Source organism: Monodelphis domestica, chromosome 4 (genome assembly GCF_027887165.1).
Source record: "Monodelphis domestica isolate mMonDom1 chromosome 4, mMonDom1.pri, whole genome shotgun sequence".
In the NCBI taxonomy this organism is placed as follows: domain Eukaryota; kingdom Metazoa; phylum Chordata; class Mammalia; order Didelphimorphia; family Didelphidae; genus Monodelphis; species Monodelphis domestica.
Genome location: NC_077230.1, coordinates 131,502,889 through 131,519,883, shown reverse-complemented (window position 1 = coordinate 131,519,883; position 16,995 = coordinate 131,502,889). Strand labels below are relative to the sequence as shown.

Below are 16,995 nucleotides of genomic sequence, written 5' to 3'. Positions count from 1 at the left end.
ATTGACTAGAGAAGAAAACTTAGCTATTAAGTGTTCCTTATAAGGAAACATCATCATAACCCTATGTGCCTGTATATTCTAATATCTTAATGAGGTAAGTCATACTGCAAATAAGTAAGGACTTTACTAGGCTGATAACTTTCACAATAGATTTAAGCAAATCTTTTTTTTTTTTAAACCCTTACCTTCTGTCTTGGGAGTCAATACTGTGTATTGGCTCCAAGGCAGAAGAGTGGTAAGCATTAGGCAATGGGGATCAAGTGACTTGCCCAGGGTCACACAGCTGGGAAGTGTCTGAGGTCACATTTGAACCTAGGACCTCCCATCTCTAGGCCTGACTCTCAATCCACTGTGCCACCCAGTTGCCCCCATACGCAAGTCTTTGTGATTGAAGATATCACGTCTGAAACAAAATTTAAAAAGATTATATATATGTATGTATATGTATATAGTAGTTGTTTAGTCATTTCAGTTGTTACTTCATTTGGGAGTTTTCTTGGCAAAGATATTGGAGTGCTTTGCCATTTCTTTCACCAGTTCATTTTACAAAAAAGGAAAACTGAGACAGAGTTAAGTTACTTGTCCTGACCCACAAGGCTGTCTGATGTTGGATTTGGACTCAGGTCTTTTTGACTTCAGGCCTGGCACTCTATCCATAGTGTCAGTAGACTTCCCAGGAACTGAAAATAAGAACATAAGACTCCTATGCTGTTTATTAATCAGGATCTTTTCTCTAGCTGTGCTCTAATAAAAAGGAAACAATATGTATAACTCAAATTAAAATCCTAGCTCTGTCATTTAGCTGCATGACCTTGAAAAATTCATTTTACCCCTTTGTATAACCCAATTTCCTTATCTGTAAAATGGAGATATTGCATTGGTAAGTAAAACCATAGAACTGTATTTTGATCAACTCTTCCCCTCTATGCCATGGCTGATACTTATTACTTTAATATATTCAGTATGCCCCCCCCCAAAAAAAATTGGGTCTACACATTTTCTCTTCCCTGTTTGATTGTCCAGGGTTTCCATAGGGAATTCGCTTAACTGACTGACTGTGTTTCTATAATAAGGATATTTGCCTGGCCAACTAGTAATTGTGCCAACAAATGGATCAAATGCAATGTTAGAAATGCCCATTTGGGGGCTGGCAGTCCTTAAGAAGAATTCAGCTCCAAGGTAGCCTGCTAAAAGAAGTCAAGGATCACTGGATCAGTGGACTATGGGACAGTTGGCCTTAAATCCTCACTGAAAGGCCAACTGGATAACAATACAGTAATATTCAGCTGAAAACTTTAGGAGAAGGAGAAACTCATCAGCCCAAAAGCAAGAGAACCTATTTTATAATGTTACATAAACTATAGTTTTCCAATGCCTCATGAACAATAATAATAATTAATACTTGTTCTAACAACTGATAGGTTCCAACACAACAGGGTCATTATATTTGCTATTCTACTGTAGTTGTCCAATAATTAAGCTCCATAATTCTAGTGCCTTTCCTCTGATGATCTTTTCCAATTTATTCTGTATATAATGTATATACATATATATTATTGAGAGAGAGAGAGAATTATAGTTGTCTATCAACATCAGACTGTGAGCTTCCTGAAGACAGTTACTGCATTTTAAAAAATATCTCCATAATTAAGGGAGGCAGTGGATACAGTGCTCAATCTGAAGTCAGAAAGACTCACCTTCCTCAGTTCAAATCCAGTGTCAGACACTTACTAGCTGTGTGACCCTGGACAAGCCACTTAACCCTGTTTACTTCCATTCTTCATTTATAAAATAAGTGGGAGAAGGAAAAGGCTAATCATTGTAGTATTTTTGCCAAGAAAACCCCAAATTAGGGAAGGAAGAGCAAGATAAGACCAAAATGAGTGAACAATAACAACACAATCCCCAACAGGGTGCCCAGCATACAGAAGGCCCTTAATAAATGAATGATCCTAGCAAATGCATTAGGGCTCCAATGATGGGTCTCCTTATTTTCCATGCCAAAAACCCAAACAAGAGTTACTCAAAGGAAACACTTTTGTTGCTGATTTCACAGGGCTTTGAGAGGATTCAGTGAGATAATTAATGTATGTAAAATGTTAAAGCACTATACAAATGTGCTATTGTATTTATTAACAAATCTATTTCTGATATAGGGGTACCAGTTTCCCCTAGACACACCAAAACTCCAGAAGTGTTCTAGGTCAAAGGGGGGCATAAGAAATTCCCTTCTAGGAGCATCCACCCCTCCCCACTTTGAACTTTCCTCTAGATCTTCAATTAACATAAGACATTCACTTCTTGTTCCATTCTGATTATCACTGGGTGGTACCTACTCTAATCATCTTTTGAATTCCACAGATCATTCCTAATACCTCCAACTTCAATGAATTACCTCATTCTAGATTCACCTCATCTCCCTTTTTCTTATCCTCTAACCCCTACTGTGATAGGGACATAAAATCTCCATACCCCATCTCTTCAGGGAGGCAGTGTTCACCTGCACACTGTCTCCTGGCCTCTCAACATGATTTCCAAATTAATAAATCTCTCTTTTTATTTTTAAGCTAAGTTTTGGAGTCTCACATTCTTGTAAAGGATAACTTCTCCTGAACCTGGGGTTTCTACCCCAAAGTTCTCTCACAATGTATCCAGAAGGGATTTATATTCCTGGGGTTGCTTTTCCTCGATTGACTTGCAATGACACATAAACTGGTCCTGTGAGAAGCAGGAACTTCCAAATACCTCACTAAATCTCAGGAAACTTTCTTCCCAAAAGGGGAAATTATTAATTCACTTCTGATTAAAAGATAAATATCTGCTAATGCAAGTTTAAAGAGAGGAGAATAGGAGCATGAAATGCAATAGAGATCAGAAAATATGATAGCTAGGAATATGAGTAAGAAGTGAAAGGGGAACAAATATGGAGGAAAGCAGATAACCCTATAAATTAAGCAATAGAGATTAAAAAGAGAAAGGACAAGCCTAACCTTGTTCTCCAGGGCAGAGGCTGATGCATGGAGGAAGAGCCTTTTCTTGATCAAGATGGAAACATCTTCCTGGTGCTGGGGTTGTTTTTATGCTACAAGGCAACACTCAAATTAGTTTTCCTCCACTATGGCTAACTTGCAATGTGCCTGTGCACACACTGATAAGGGTAGCAACTGTCATTTGCAACAATAAAATTACAACCTGTGGTGAGAGCAGCTTTTGCCTAGAAAAGTTAAGAGAGAAAAGAATACTGGAAGCCAGATCTCCCTTTAAACTGATAATGAATTTGTTAATTGATATGCTTATGAGGTAGCTTTCACAAGTTTGTTTAGAAGTGAAAAGAATGGTGCTAATTCCTCAAATTGCTCTTTAGTTCAGGCTAGAGAAAAAATTGAAAGCTTCTTCCTTGTTTCAGCTTTCCTAAATCAAAAATTAGCCTTTGGATCCCTTCTCAGAAGAATGTGTTTAAATGCTGGGAATAAAATACATAGGATTACAAAGGAAACCAATTATACTAAAATACAGTTATTGAGAGTTTTTCTTTTTAAGTTTATAGACTCCAGGTTAAGAACTCCTACTTTACACCTTCCTCTAGATGCCCAGGAGATTAAGTCATGTGGGATACTCTAAGCTTCTTAAAAATAAAACAAAGCTCTGGATAAAACCAAAGAATTATTGTTAAACATTTGAGGACCAACCATTCATTAGGCACTCAGAATATTAAATAATTAATTGAGCAACTGTACAAAATCCTAGCAACTTGTAATACATGCAGCAAATTTCATATTAGAGCCCAAGCCTTTTATAATCCAGAGGGGAGTAGGGGAGCTAATCAGTTGCATTCTGAGGGAACTATTAGTCACTGCTTTCCTACAAAAGCAAGCAGCCAGACTCTGGGAGAAGTGGCCTTGTGAACAAACACATCAGGGCTGATAAGGCTGCTCCTGCTGCTGGGCCCACAGCTGCCTCAGACAAGTAGACCTTTTTCGGAAGGCTCATTAGCATTGTACAGCTGTCCCTGCACTTGACAGCACTGCCTGCCTCAGGGATCTGACAAGTACAGGTCACTTTGAAGGTAGAAGAAAGAGCTCAGAAGACAAATTTGAAAAATTGTTTCACGCTTCTGGAAGCTGCCATATGCTGACCCAGCACTGCAAAAGGCATTGTTTTCTTTTTCAGGGTGAATCCTGGGGTCCACAGAGAGGGTCTTTTGCTTGTTTACACTTTCCTACAGTCCCCCTTTCTCACCTATTTGGGTACCTTAAAAGATACAGAGTTCAGGGCTTAAAAAGGAGAGCGTATGTATTATAAAAGGGAAGAAATCTAATTGTTGGACTAAGCAAAAAAAAAAGATGCATAAAACATTCAATTCAAATATCTATTAATCACCTGCTGAATACAGAGAAGCACACTAGAAACTGAAGAATGAAACACATGGAAAAATATGATTCAGTCTGGAGAAAGGACTATGACACATACACAAATAACTATAGTTCAAAAAAGAATAGTGATAATGGCCCTAAAAAACAAGGAGGTAAGAGAATCTGAGCTCAGAATATGACCAAAAGAAAGTTAAAAACTTTTTCTACATGTAATTGTTGAAAAAATAAAATATTACCCAAAAAATCAAATTAAGAGTAAAAAAGGAAAACAAGAAGGTGATCCAAAATGATCATAAGAATCTAGGACTAGAAGGGCTCAATTTGTCTAACATCCTTAATCTACAAATAAGGAAAAGGAGCCAAAGGCAGTTAAGTGACCCTCACAAGGTTATACAGGCAATAAGTAACTGAGAAAGGAGGCTGCTAATATTTGATCTAGACTTGAGTTTTTTCTGGCAGGAACTTAAGACACTAAGAACCACCCACTTTAATCAGATAATTAAGACTTCATCAGTTTTATATGGTAATTCAAATGCCTATTTGTTTACCAATAGTGCTTAGTAAAAACTCACAGAATAACCCAGTGAAAGAATGACAGTTATTTTCTACAATAGAGAAATGTGGAAATGATCCAGATCATGCCACAAAAGTGATACAATAAATTCAAACATTTGTCTTGAAATACGAAGGGAAGGTTGGTCATAAAGGAAGGGCGATTTCCCAGTACTAAAACAAAAGCAAAAACTTAGATCCTTATGCTTAGAAACTGCCCTCTTTACCCCCAACAAAATTAAATATTTTAAAAAATATTAGTAGAAAGAAAACAATGAAAAATCATTTTAAGCATTCTGCTAAGCAATGGGAAATACAAGTCCCCGCTCTAAAGGAGTTCAAACTCAAATTATAGAGGGCAGCACATGTAGTGAACATTTTCCTTTGTATAAGACAAATATTTAAAGCTGATGCCAACAGAAGAAATTTAAAGAAAATCCTCCAAATAACACGCACAGGAGGATTCCCTGAAACCCCATCATGCTGGGTCATTAGCAGTGTTCTTACTTGGGCAGGGCTAATATTTCTGAAATGTTATAAGTTATAGATCTTTTATTAGCCTGACCCTCTTTTATGGGCCTGCTGGAATAGTCACTTTGCTAAAAATAAATGACCATCATTTACAAAATCCTGTGTAGTCTAATCTCAATTATAAAAGTATTGGGGGTTATAAGGAAATGAAATTCAGAGATAATCTAAAAACCTCCTTTAAATCAATGGTCTCAAGTCCTTAATTGTTTCATATGTATTATTCATAATAACTTGCAGCAGAAAAAAAATAGGATAAAAACTGGATTTGACCTGAGAGGAATAGGTTCAAATCTCAGCTCTTCCATTTACTACCTATGCCACTGAATCTTTCTGGGCCCCCATTTCCTCATCAATTTTTAAAAATCCTAGTTTTAAATGATCTCTTAAGTCATTTCCAGACATAAATCTGGATTTTTTTTTCTGGATAAATTCCATATGCTAAGATTTACAAAGAACTTTCTTTCACAACAACCCTTGAGGTAATTAGCCTACCTATCCTGGTCTCAGATGAGGAAGGGAAAACTCTTGCCCAATTTGATTTTAAGTCCCTTTAGATTTCTGTTTCATATTTCTCTGTTTCCTACAGCATCTAGGACAGAATGGGCACATAATAGGCATTTAAACATGTGTTGATTGATTTGTCTCTTCCTCCATCAAATCTTCATCAGACCTGCTAATAAGGAAATATTGATTTTTAGCTTTCCTTTTTACTCATCTCAAACTCACCCCTGAGGAAGAAAAAAAAAAAGTCTGGATAAATCTTCTATACAAAAAAATAATTGAATGACTCAAGCATTAAGAGAACTATAAAATGAGCTTTGTGTTCATCAAATAACTTAAGAGAAAATGGAAGAACATTAACATTTGGTAATCATTTGACCAATATGCAGAACAGGGCAAAAAATCATTATGTTTCTTTCCAAACGGTGCCTTAATGTTCCATCCCCACAGAGCGAGAAGCAAAAAGTAGCATAGTTTTTCATTTTTGAAAAAAAGAAAAGGAGTATAAGATAATATAGCTGCAGCTAACATCCTGCCTTAAAGTACCAGCTTCAATTAGGGAATGTGAACTAAACAATTGGGCAGAGCAAATAAAGAAATAGAGGCTCCTTATAACAGCTGGTTCCACTACTTGAATCAATCTTGGCAAGACATCATTTAAAATTTCAGCTCCACCCTATGTAGCCATGCTTTGTTACAGCTTTAGCTTGGGTGGGGTTGGGCAAAATGAAAATTCACTGGCCTCTTAAAAGTACATTAAAAAAAAAAGAGAGAGAACAATACTCATTTGAAATTTAATTGAAAGATGAGACTGTTGTAATCTTAAAAACTTGGTCAAATATGTCAAAATATGTAATAAATTTAATGTGGCAAACTACTGAATGAGACTTAATATAAAAACTATAATAATAGCTAGTAATTCTATAGGACTTTAAGATTTGCAAAGTACATTACAAATAATTTCTGAAGTCAGGAACTCAAATCTTCCTGACTATAGATCAAGTATTCTATCCACTGGACCCATCTAGCTGTTTCTTGATTTAACGGTTACTTGTAGTTCTATAACCAGTTTGAAAGATACTAAGTACTGAATTTCCATTAAATTATACACACATAAAATTTGCTGGTATACTATTTTTTTAAATAAACTGAGTATCCCTTTCTTGTCCAGGCTGGAAGTACAGCAGCTACTCACAGTTCCAATCCCAATACTGATGAGCAGGGATCTGATTTCTCCTCTGACATGAGCCAGTTCACTCCTCCTTATGCAGCCTGACAGCCCTCAGACCCTTGGGACTCACCATATTAGTTCTAGACTTACTGGTAACATCTTTATCCCTATCTTAGCTCAGAACTCTCAAATTCAAGTAATCCTCCATGCCTGACTAGTATGCTCATTTGTACCTTGTCTTAATCAAAATGTTTTAAGAAAGCTTAGAATGCCATACTACTACTGCAATTTAAGGAAGCTGAGAGAACCACTCAGAAATGCCATTTTTAAAAATGAACTTCTTCCCCCTTTTAATTCTCATGGAGAAGAAAATTTATCTGCTAGGAAATATTTACAAATCACAAGGTGCCGATCTCCTTTCAAGCCAGGCAAAACAAGATATACAGTCCTTCATAGAACTAGCCTGAAGCAGAGTGAATACTGGGAACATGAGGACAATGAAAACCAACATATAGAAGGCTAAGACCTTACTCTATAATCCTCTTCATGGCCCAAGGCATGGGAATACCAGCTAGGTAATAAGAATTGAGTGACTTGTGCCAGCTGAATCTCATTAAACTTGACCGACTTGGATGGAGTGCAAGACAGACAAGACTTACATGGCAGACAAGACTATATTCTATGGCCAAGTGTGTTCCAGAAGAAATTCTAGGACACAACTTGAAGCTCTGCTCTAGTATGTTAGGAAAATGGACACCAGCGAGAAAAAGTCACAGATCTGATATTTCTGTTTAGTTTCTGTTTTAATTTTATGATATGTTCTTTTTTTATCATGACACTTTCTGAACCTCCAAACATATCCTAAACACAAGATGAAATTTCTGAAAGCAATTAATTTATAAAGGAATGATGTATCCTTTATCTTTGATAGACTGATAACAACATGGAGGGTCATCTCTGACCAGTTTTGTTGCCTCTGAATACTGGCTTTATTATAGTCATTAAATAGACCACTCTCTTCATAGAAGTCATCCCACATTTCCCCAAATTCTTAATATTCATCATTTATTACCATGGAATAGTAATGTATTGTAATAAAATTAATAGCTAACATTTATACAGCTCCTTAAAATTTTCAAAGTGCTTCACATATTATTTCATTGGATCATATATTCAACCATCCTGTGAAGCAGATGCCATTATTATTCCCATTTTTCAGATGAGGAAACTAAGGTTGAGAGACATTAAGTGGTTTGCCCAGAGTCACATAGCTCTTGGTGTTTGAAATAGGATTTGAACTTTAGTATTGGTAACTCCATATCCCACACTCTATCCACTATGCCATCTAGAGTTGCCTTTGCTATATTCCATCACATTCATATATCTAAATCTCTTCCACCATTAACCAATATAACTAAACTAAATTTTGTTTCCAGCTATTTGTCATTCCAAATGGCATTATGGTTGGGAGTTTGGCAGAGTGGAAAGAGCATTCTCTGATTCTGAGAAATCAGCAGACTGGAATCTAACTGGCATTCTTGACACTATTACTTGGCCCTAAACAAGTCTTATAATCTCCTATGGTCTCAGTTTAGGGTTGAATTCCATGATTTGATTCCTGAAATCTCTTCTAGGTCTTAATCTATTATGATCCTTTTTGAACAAAGACATTGGGAGGTCTGGGAAGCCAAGAGACAAAGCTAAAAACACTGATATGCATATCCATCCACCCATAGCCAAAGATAGAAGCACAAGGATGGGCTGACTCTGTACATAAGACATGGACAAATATGTCATCCAGCCTGAGACCATTACCTCTGAATAAACAGGATGACAATATATATATATATATATATATATATATATATATATATATATATATATATATATATAGACACTGTTCCAAGCACCTGCAGGGAGTTCAGAGTGTTTCAACTCCACTAACATTTATTAAAGTACCTAGTAAGTATAAAGTTCCAAAATAATTTTTTTATTTGTCTCAGCCCATGAATTCATATCCAATGCTAGCACAAAACTCTTCTACTCCTCCAGGGTAGATGTTTTTCATTTTTGTCTTTATATCCCTAACACTTAGCAGAATCTTATACATAGTAGGCACTGAAAAAAAGGATTATTGAATATTCATACAACCCTATGTGGTATTCCTGAGGGCTGTGACCCCATTTCTCTTCTTCCATCAACCAAAGAGCTCAGGAAGGTAGCAAGGCAAAGAAAGTCAGGGGATCATAGGTTCACCCAGTCATAAAATTTAAAACTAGAAGGGACATTAAAGATCAGCTAATTCAACCAGGATATTTAAGAACCTGGCAAGAAGAGTAGATTTTTCTATTCTTTCATTTAATTTAATTTTTTATATGTCTATACAATTCTTAATCATTTTCTGAGATTTTATGATCCATAATTTCTCTTTCCTTCTTCTCCATGCTCTCCAAGATAGCAAGCAATATGATACAGATTATATGTATGCTATCACACAATACATATTTCCATGTTTGTCATGTTGTGAAAAATATATATTCCTTATACAAGAAAAATTCATGAAGGTGATAAAAGGAAAAAGTAGAAAATACTACATTTCAATCTGCATTCAGACTCAGTCACTTCCTTCTATGATGGGGGACAGCTCTTTTTGTCATGAGTCTCTTGGAGCTATTTTAGATCCTTGCACTGCTATTAATAGCTAAGTTTATTCACAGTGGAACATCATATATTGTTATTTTTACTGTGTTTAAAATTTTCCTGGTTCTGCTAACTTCATTTCGCATCACTTCATATAAGTCTTTCTGGGTTTTTATGATTATCCTGTTTGTGATTTCTCATGGCACAATACTTTTCAATTATAATCACATACCACAACTTGCTCAGTCATTCCCCAAGTGATAGACAACCTTCCAGTTTTTAGTTCTTTGCCATCACAAAAAAAAAAAAAGATGCTATATTGGGGGCAGCTGGATGACTCAGTGGATTGAGAACCAGGCCTAGAGATGGGAGGTCCTAGATTCAAATCTGGCCTCAGACACTTCCCAGCTGTGTGACCCTGGGCAAGTCACTTAACCCCCATTGCCTAGCCCTTACCACTCTTCTGCCTTGGAGCCAATACACAATATTGGCTCCAAGATAGAAGGTAAGGGTTTTTATAAAAAAAAAAATTTTTTTTTAAAGATGCTATAAATATATTTGTGCAAGTAAGTCCTTTAACTTTATCTTTGATCTCCTTGATACATAGACCTAATAGTTGTATTGCTAGGTCAATAGGCATGCATGTTCTATGGCTCTTGAGGCATCTGAACTGTACCAACAGTGTATTAGTGTCCAAATTTTCCCATAACCCCTCCAACATTTAGCATTTTCCTTTAAAAAAGGGGGAGAGGGGCAGTTGGGTGGCTCAGTGGATTGAGAGCCAGGAGGTCCTGGGTTCAAATCTGCCCTCAGACACTTCCTGGCTGTGTGACCCTGAGCAAGTCACTTAACCCCCATTGCCTAGCCCTTACCACTCTTCTGCCTTGGAACCAATAGACAGTAATGATTCTAGGATGGAAGGTAAGGGTTTAAAAAAAAAAACAACCCTTGCCTTCTGTCTTAGAATCAATACTAAGGATCACTTCCAAGGAGAAAGAGCAGTAATGGCTAGACAACTGGGGTTAAGTGACTTGCCCATGGTCACACAGCTAGAAAGTGTCTGAGGTCAAATTTGAACCCAGGATCTCTCATCTCCAAGGCCTTTCTCTCTATTCACTGAGTCACCTAGGTGTCCCTATCATCTTCCCTTTTTTCACATTAGCCAATCTGACAAATACGAGTTGTTAAGCCTCAAAGTTGCTTTAATTTTCATTTCTTATAAAGTGATTTCGAGCTTTTTTTCATATGACTAAAGATAGTCTTAGTTTATCTGAGAATTGTCTGTATCTTTTCACCATTTATCAATTGGGGAATAAAGGAGGTTGGATATTTACTACTTGACCTGAGAGATCAGAACTACCATCAACAGAGGAATGGGTAAATGTTATAGATTCAGATTCCATGTAAAGAAACATGACAACTACAAATAACCTTCTTAACAATTAGACCTATCCAATACTGGCATACACTACTTGAGGAGAGAATGGATTCTCCCTCACTAGGAGGCTTTGAGCAAAGTTTGAATGACCATGAATGAGGGTCTCACCAAAGCATTCTTAGCCACATTCAGGTTGTATCAGCAGTCTCTGAAGTCCTGTTCCCCTCAGGTCTGGGAATCTGTGAAGTGTGACTCAGCAAGGTTACATACATGCACCCGTTATGGGCCTAAGTTTCCTCATCTATAAAATAAAAGGGTTTCTCTAAAACCATGTTGGCAAACATGACACATGTGCCAGAGAGACTGTTCCCCTCCCCCTCTCCATGACCCTGGGCATATTTCTCCCATCATTGACCCCTCTGCCCAGCAGCCCAAGGGGAGTGATTCCTCCCTCTCCTGTCTGGGGTATGGGGGTAGCTCACATGCAGTGTGTTTCAGTTTGGGCACTCAGGCTCTAAAAGGTTTGCCATCACTGGTAGAAGATCTGTGATGTCCCTCCCAGTTATAGGAATCTGAAATCTGTAAGACTTGGATTGCTGGGGGACAGCTAGGTAGCTCAGTGGAGAGTCAGACCCAGAGATGGGAGGTCCAGGGTTCAAATCTGCCCTCAGACACTTCCTAGCTGTGTGACCCTGGGCAAGTCCCTGAACCTCCATTGCCTAGCCCTTACCACTTTTCTGCCTAGAAACCAATATAGTATTGATTCCAAGACAGAAGGTAAGTGTTTAAAAAAAAAAAAAATAAAGACTTGGATTGCCGGAATGATTTCAGAAAAATCTGGGAACAAAGACCTACATGAACTGATACAAAGTGAGCAAAGGTAGGAGAACATTGTACAAAGTACCAACAATAATGTACAAGTATCAACTATGAATGGTTTAGCTATTACAATGATCAAAGACAATTCCAAAGGACTCATGATGAAAAATGCTGTACAACTCCAGGGAAAGAAATGATGGAGTCTAAATGAAGATAAAAGCATGTCATCTTTCACTTTTTTTTATTTTTATTTTTTGTTTTATAAGAGTTTTCTTTTACATGACCAATATGGAAATGTTTTTCGTGATTACACATATATAACTTAGGACAAATTGCTTGCCATCTCAGGGAAGGAGGAGAGAGAGAAAAAGAGAACCTAGAACTCAAAATTTTAGAAAATGAATGTTAAAAATTGTTATTACATGTAATTTGAAAAAAAGTAAAATATTACATTAAAATTTTTTTAAAAAGAAAAACATAGCTTGTTATAAATATTAAAAGTATAGCTGGAATTCTTGATTTTTTTCATTTACAAATTAAGGCAATGCAAGAAGTCAAAGTAGTACAAAGGCAAAATAAATAATCCAATATCAATCATAAACCTTCCAGTTTGGGATCTTAAGTTAAACATTCAGCTTTAGCATTCCAGGAGAAATCGAGACCCTTTTCTCTTTTTCCCTTGTCCTGGCTACTGATGACAGTACATAAGCCTTCTTTTAAGTATTTAAAAATCCTGTTATTAGTGCATAAGGGAACAACATAAAGATTAATTTTATAAACTTATAAAAATCTCTTCAAGTTAATCTTGGTCCTCTACAAAAATGTATTAGCAGCTAACTCTTAATCTTTCTTAGTTCCCCATCTTTTGCCTGACTGTCATACATAACAGATTTTTGTTCCCAATTTAGCCAAAACACAAGCCTGATCCCAGTAAAGGTAGCTCAGACTCTGATTATAGTTAATGTAGATTTGGTTTTATTCTGCTATGAGATGTCTAAGATCTTCTAGAACCTGCTTTTAATTCTTAGTTCAAGAAGAAGGAACCCCACATTTCCTTTCAACTAAGCCTCATCACCATCCTACAAAGAACTTCTAGACATCCCCCTCACCTTTGGTTCTCTATTTAGAGGAAATCCTATTCTTTCTCCTTTGGCTTCCTGGAAAAGAGTTTATTTTGAAAGATCTATCCCCCTCTTGTCAAAGCTGGTAATGGAAACCTGGCAGATATTTAGGACATCATACAGAGCTCTGGTGTTGGGAGTTAGGAAGACCTAAATTGGAAACCAATATCAGACTCTTAACAGATGTGTGACTCTGGGCAAAATCCTTATCCTCAGACTTAGTTTTTTGTGTCTGTCAAATAGGGATATTAATAGTACTTACCTCACAGGATCATTTTGTGGATCGACTTGAAGAATATATGTAAAATGTTTTTAAAAATTTATAATGCCTCATAAATGTTAACTTCAAATACTAATACTACTTCCTGGTCCAGATGTTTGCTCTAAATACTTCCATGGTCTCATTACCAAATCATGTTTCATGTTCTTCATAATCCCAGAAGAGTTGTTCACTAGAATCTAGTTTCACAGTTAAGACAAATTTCTTAAACATGCTATAAACAACAGATCAATCCTCTCTACCATCAGGGTAGACTTATAGTACAACACATAGCAATATTGCAGGGATATCTCCCCATTTTAATCAATAAATGTTAGGGATTTGAGTGCTAATTGACAAATGACTGAAAATGTTAGATGGGAGTTGTAGTTTAAAGGCACCCTTTTGCCTAATAATAACCCTTTAAGTTATCTGTTGTAAAAATCTAATTTAAAAAATCACATTTGGTTCAAGTGGAGAAATGTGTAAATATTTTACAAGTAAAAAAAAAAGCAACCAAGAGGACAATAGTATATATGTGTATTAGGAAAATTTATGGACATAATAGGACAATTAAACACACACACACACACACACACACACACAGAAGGAAGATGAGTAGAAGACTGATAACCATATCAACTGCATCTTCCATTTCATGGTGGGGTGAGAGTAAAGAGGAAGCAGGGAACAGCAAGAAGAAATGCCAGTCATGATAACATACAGTGGGGATTTTATGTGCCTCGAGATTGCCATAGTAGCTGTGAAGGCCTGGCATGAATCCAGAAACTTCTGAAAATTAGGCTCTGGCAATACCACTGATTAGGTTAGTATTTCAGTCATTGAGATGTAACTGCTTCTAAGAGTTACAAAAATAGATGGGAGGAGGTAGAGCACTGTGGGCCAGCCCTATTAAAGCTATTGTCATGATCAGAAAACAGAAATAAGTGATGCTTCCTCATATGTAGTACCAGTACAAGGCAGGATACATCAGGAAAAAAATAAATACCAATATTCTCCCTGATGGAAATGCTTCCATAAAAATGGTGCTGGTCAGGAGAAGCTAGGTGGCAGAGTGGATAGAGAGCCAAGCCTGGAGTTGAGAAGACCTGGGCTCAAATCTGGTCTCAGACACTTCCTAGCTGTTTAACACTGGGCAAATCATATAACCCCATTTGCCTAGCCCTTGTCCTTCTGTCTTAGAGTTGTTACTAAGAAAGTAAGGATTGAAAGGAAAAAAATGGTGCTGGTCACTAAAGTCAGTAAACCACAAGGGAACAAAAAATGCAACAAAGTTAAGAATTATTTCATTATGTGACAATGTTAGGACATAAAACTGGAAGCAGATAATGTCATCGACCTGATTTATTCTGCTCTTTATCAATTGAACCCAGTCACATAACAACATATTGCAGGACAAGTATTAAGAAATAATTTAATTCCTAAACTAAAATTAGAAGAAATGAGAGCTGAACTTGAAGAGCTACTAAAATGGAGAAGGGCAAATTTGAAAAATGCAAGGTTACTGAAAATATTCACTTAGCAAAAATTCCACTCCTGCCTAATATTGAAATAGTTGTCATAAAAACAACATCAGCATCTCCAATAATTTTGAAGAGGAAATGGATGTCCATTTTAGGACTTGTATTCAAGAGTACATTTGACAACTATTGCCCAAGCAAGAACCAATGGAGAAAAAGTAGAGCAATCAAGAGCACTCTTAATGCCAAGAATCAAACATTATAATAGCAGAAATGATTTGAGAAAGCTTTGCAATGGAAAAAGATCATGGCAGTTTCTGGCTGGTACATAATGCTAGATTCCCTAGATTTAGTAAGCAAAAGCAAAAGTCAAAAAGTTAAGATGAACAATGAGTTAAAGCAATTTATAGAACAAAGCTTTTTAAATTCAACATCAAAAATTTTATAATAATCAGAAGAGGGGGAAAAAGAAGCCTTGAAGAAAAGTATATGTATATTTTCTGTTTTGTTTCTCTGGCCCAAAGTTGAATTAGAGCAAAACTGAAAGTTTCTGGATGATCAAAATAGTGTCCCAAAAATCTTAGTGAAGTTTTAAGATTTAATTGCTTAGGGTAAGAGAAATTTCTTACGTGAGCTAAAAACACCAAAAGAACATTCCTTTTATCAATCAGGGAAAATATAACATTTAAGCTTTCATTTTTGATATGTCCTGTATAACAACCAACACAGACAAAAGGTATGTCACCAAAAGTCTCAGGTGTGCAAAGCAGGGCCAGTCTTGCTCTTGATTTAAAAATTATTGAACAAATCACCCTAAATCACTGAACATTTACACTACCTTTCTTAATAGCTGTAGACCACTGACTCAAATTTATACTAATGGGCTATTCATGTATTGGAAAAAAAAAAAACTAAAGCAAACTCACTCTACTTGGGTTTATTTTACATATTTGTACAGGTTCTTAACATTTTGAGTGAGATGGATCCCTTTTATCAGTCTAATGAAGCCTATCGACCCCTTCTCAGATTGCTTTTAAAATGCATAAGATATGATACATGTAACTATAAAGAAAATCAATTATATTAAAATACAAGTATCAAAATATTTTTTCAATAAACAAGTTCATGGACTCTCAGTTAAAAACCTCTTTGCTAAGGACTTTGAGGTTCAAGTGAAAAGCTTTCTTAAATTTTAGATACAGCAACACAAAAATGTCAAGAATACTAGATATAAAGTGTGGCATTTTACAGGGAAACAGTTCTAACATCAAGATTCTTCCTAGCTTTAAACCTATCATTTTCTCCCCTGAACAGAACTGTGTGTATCTTCCACATTTAAGAAGGAGTCACATCAAGACCTCTTACTTATCGTTTAATGTACATGTTTGACATCAAATTATATGGGCCCACAAATACAAAACCAAACAGTATCAAAATACTTTTTTACCATACACCAAGGCAAGAGAGAGACTAAGGACTCTGATGGCTGAATCTAAAAGTCAAATAGAAACAACTGGAGGTGATATTTTTAAATATCTTGGACTGTGCTAGGCAAAAATCATCAGATTTAAAATAATGAGGGAGAAAGTTATTTGCTGTATATATCAAGAGATGATGGAAGCTTGATATCAAAACTCAATGGGAAGAGAAAATGCTTAAAGTAATTAAGAATTAGCTATGTCTGTCTGTCTGTCTGTCTGTCTCTCTCTCTCTCTTAAACTTTTACCTTCAGTCTTAAATCAATACTAAGTATCAATTCCAAGGCAGAAGAGCAGTAATGATTAGGCTCTTGAGGCTAGGTGACTTACCCAGGCTCACACAGCTAAGAAATATTTGAGATCATACTTGAATTTAGAACCTCCCATTTCCAGGCCCCATACTCTATCTACTGAGCCATCTACCTGCCCCCATACCAGTCCTATTGCACATTTTTACACTTGTGGAAAAATAAAAAGACCACAACAGATGTGAAAGCATATAAACAAAAACCTATGCAATACAATATTAACCAAAGACAGGGCTTATCACTCACCATCAAAAGGAAGAAGGGATATGATAAAAGTTAATAATTCCATACAAAGAAATACTTTTGCAACAGTCATCATTTGGGAAACAAATGCTACTGTATCTGAGGAATGTAATTAAAAGTAACTTAATGCCAGAGAGAGA

General features: G+C 36.3%; 1 protein-coding gene across 9 annotated transcripts in view; it reads right to left on the bottom strand.

Annotated features, from left to right (window-relative positions):
- Positions 1-16,995, bottom strand: part of MGAT5 (alpha-1,6-mannosylglycoprotein 6-beta-N-acetylglucosaminyltransferase) — a 410,898-nt gene that overhangs the window by 286,063 nt on the left and 107,840 nt on the right. The window contains exon 1 of one of the 9 annotated variants that reach the window (XM_001363507.4): positions 2,991-4,351. The exons of the other annotated variants lie outside the window; for them this stretch is intronic. The gene's annotated coding sequence lies outside the window, so the exon portion shown is untranslated. Of the gene's footprint in view, positions 1-2,990; positions 4,352-16,995 lie in introns of those variants that run through there. 9 annotated transcript variants of the gene reach the window in all.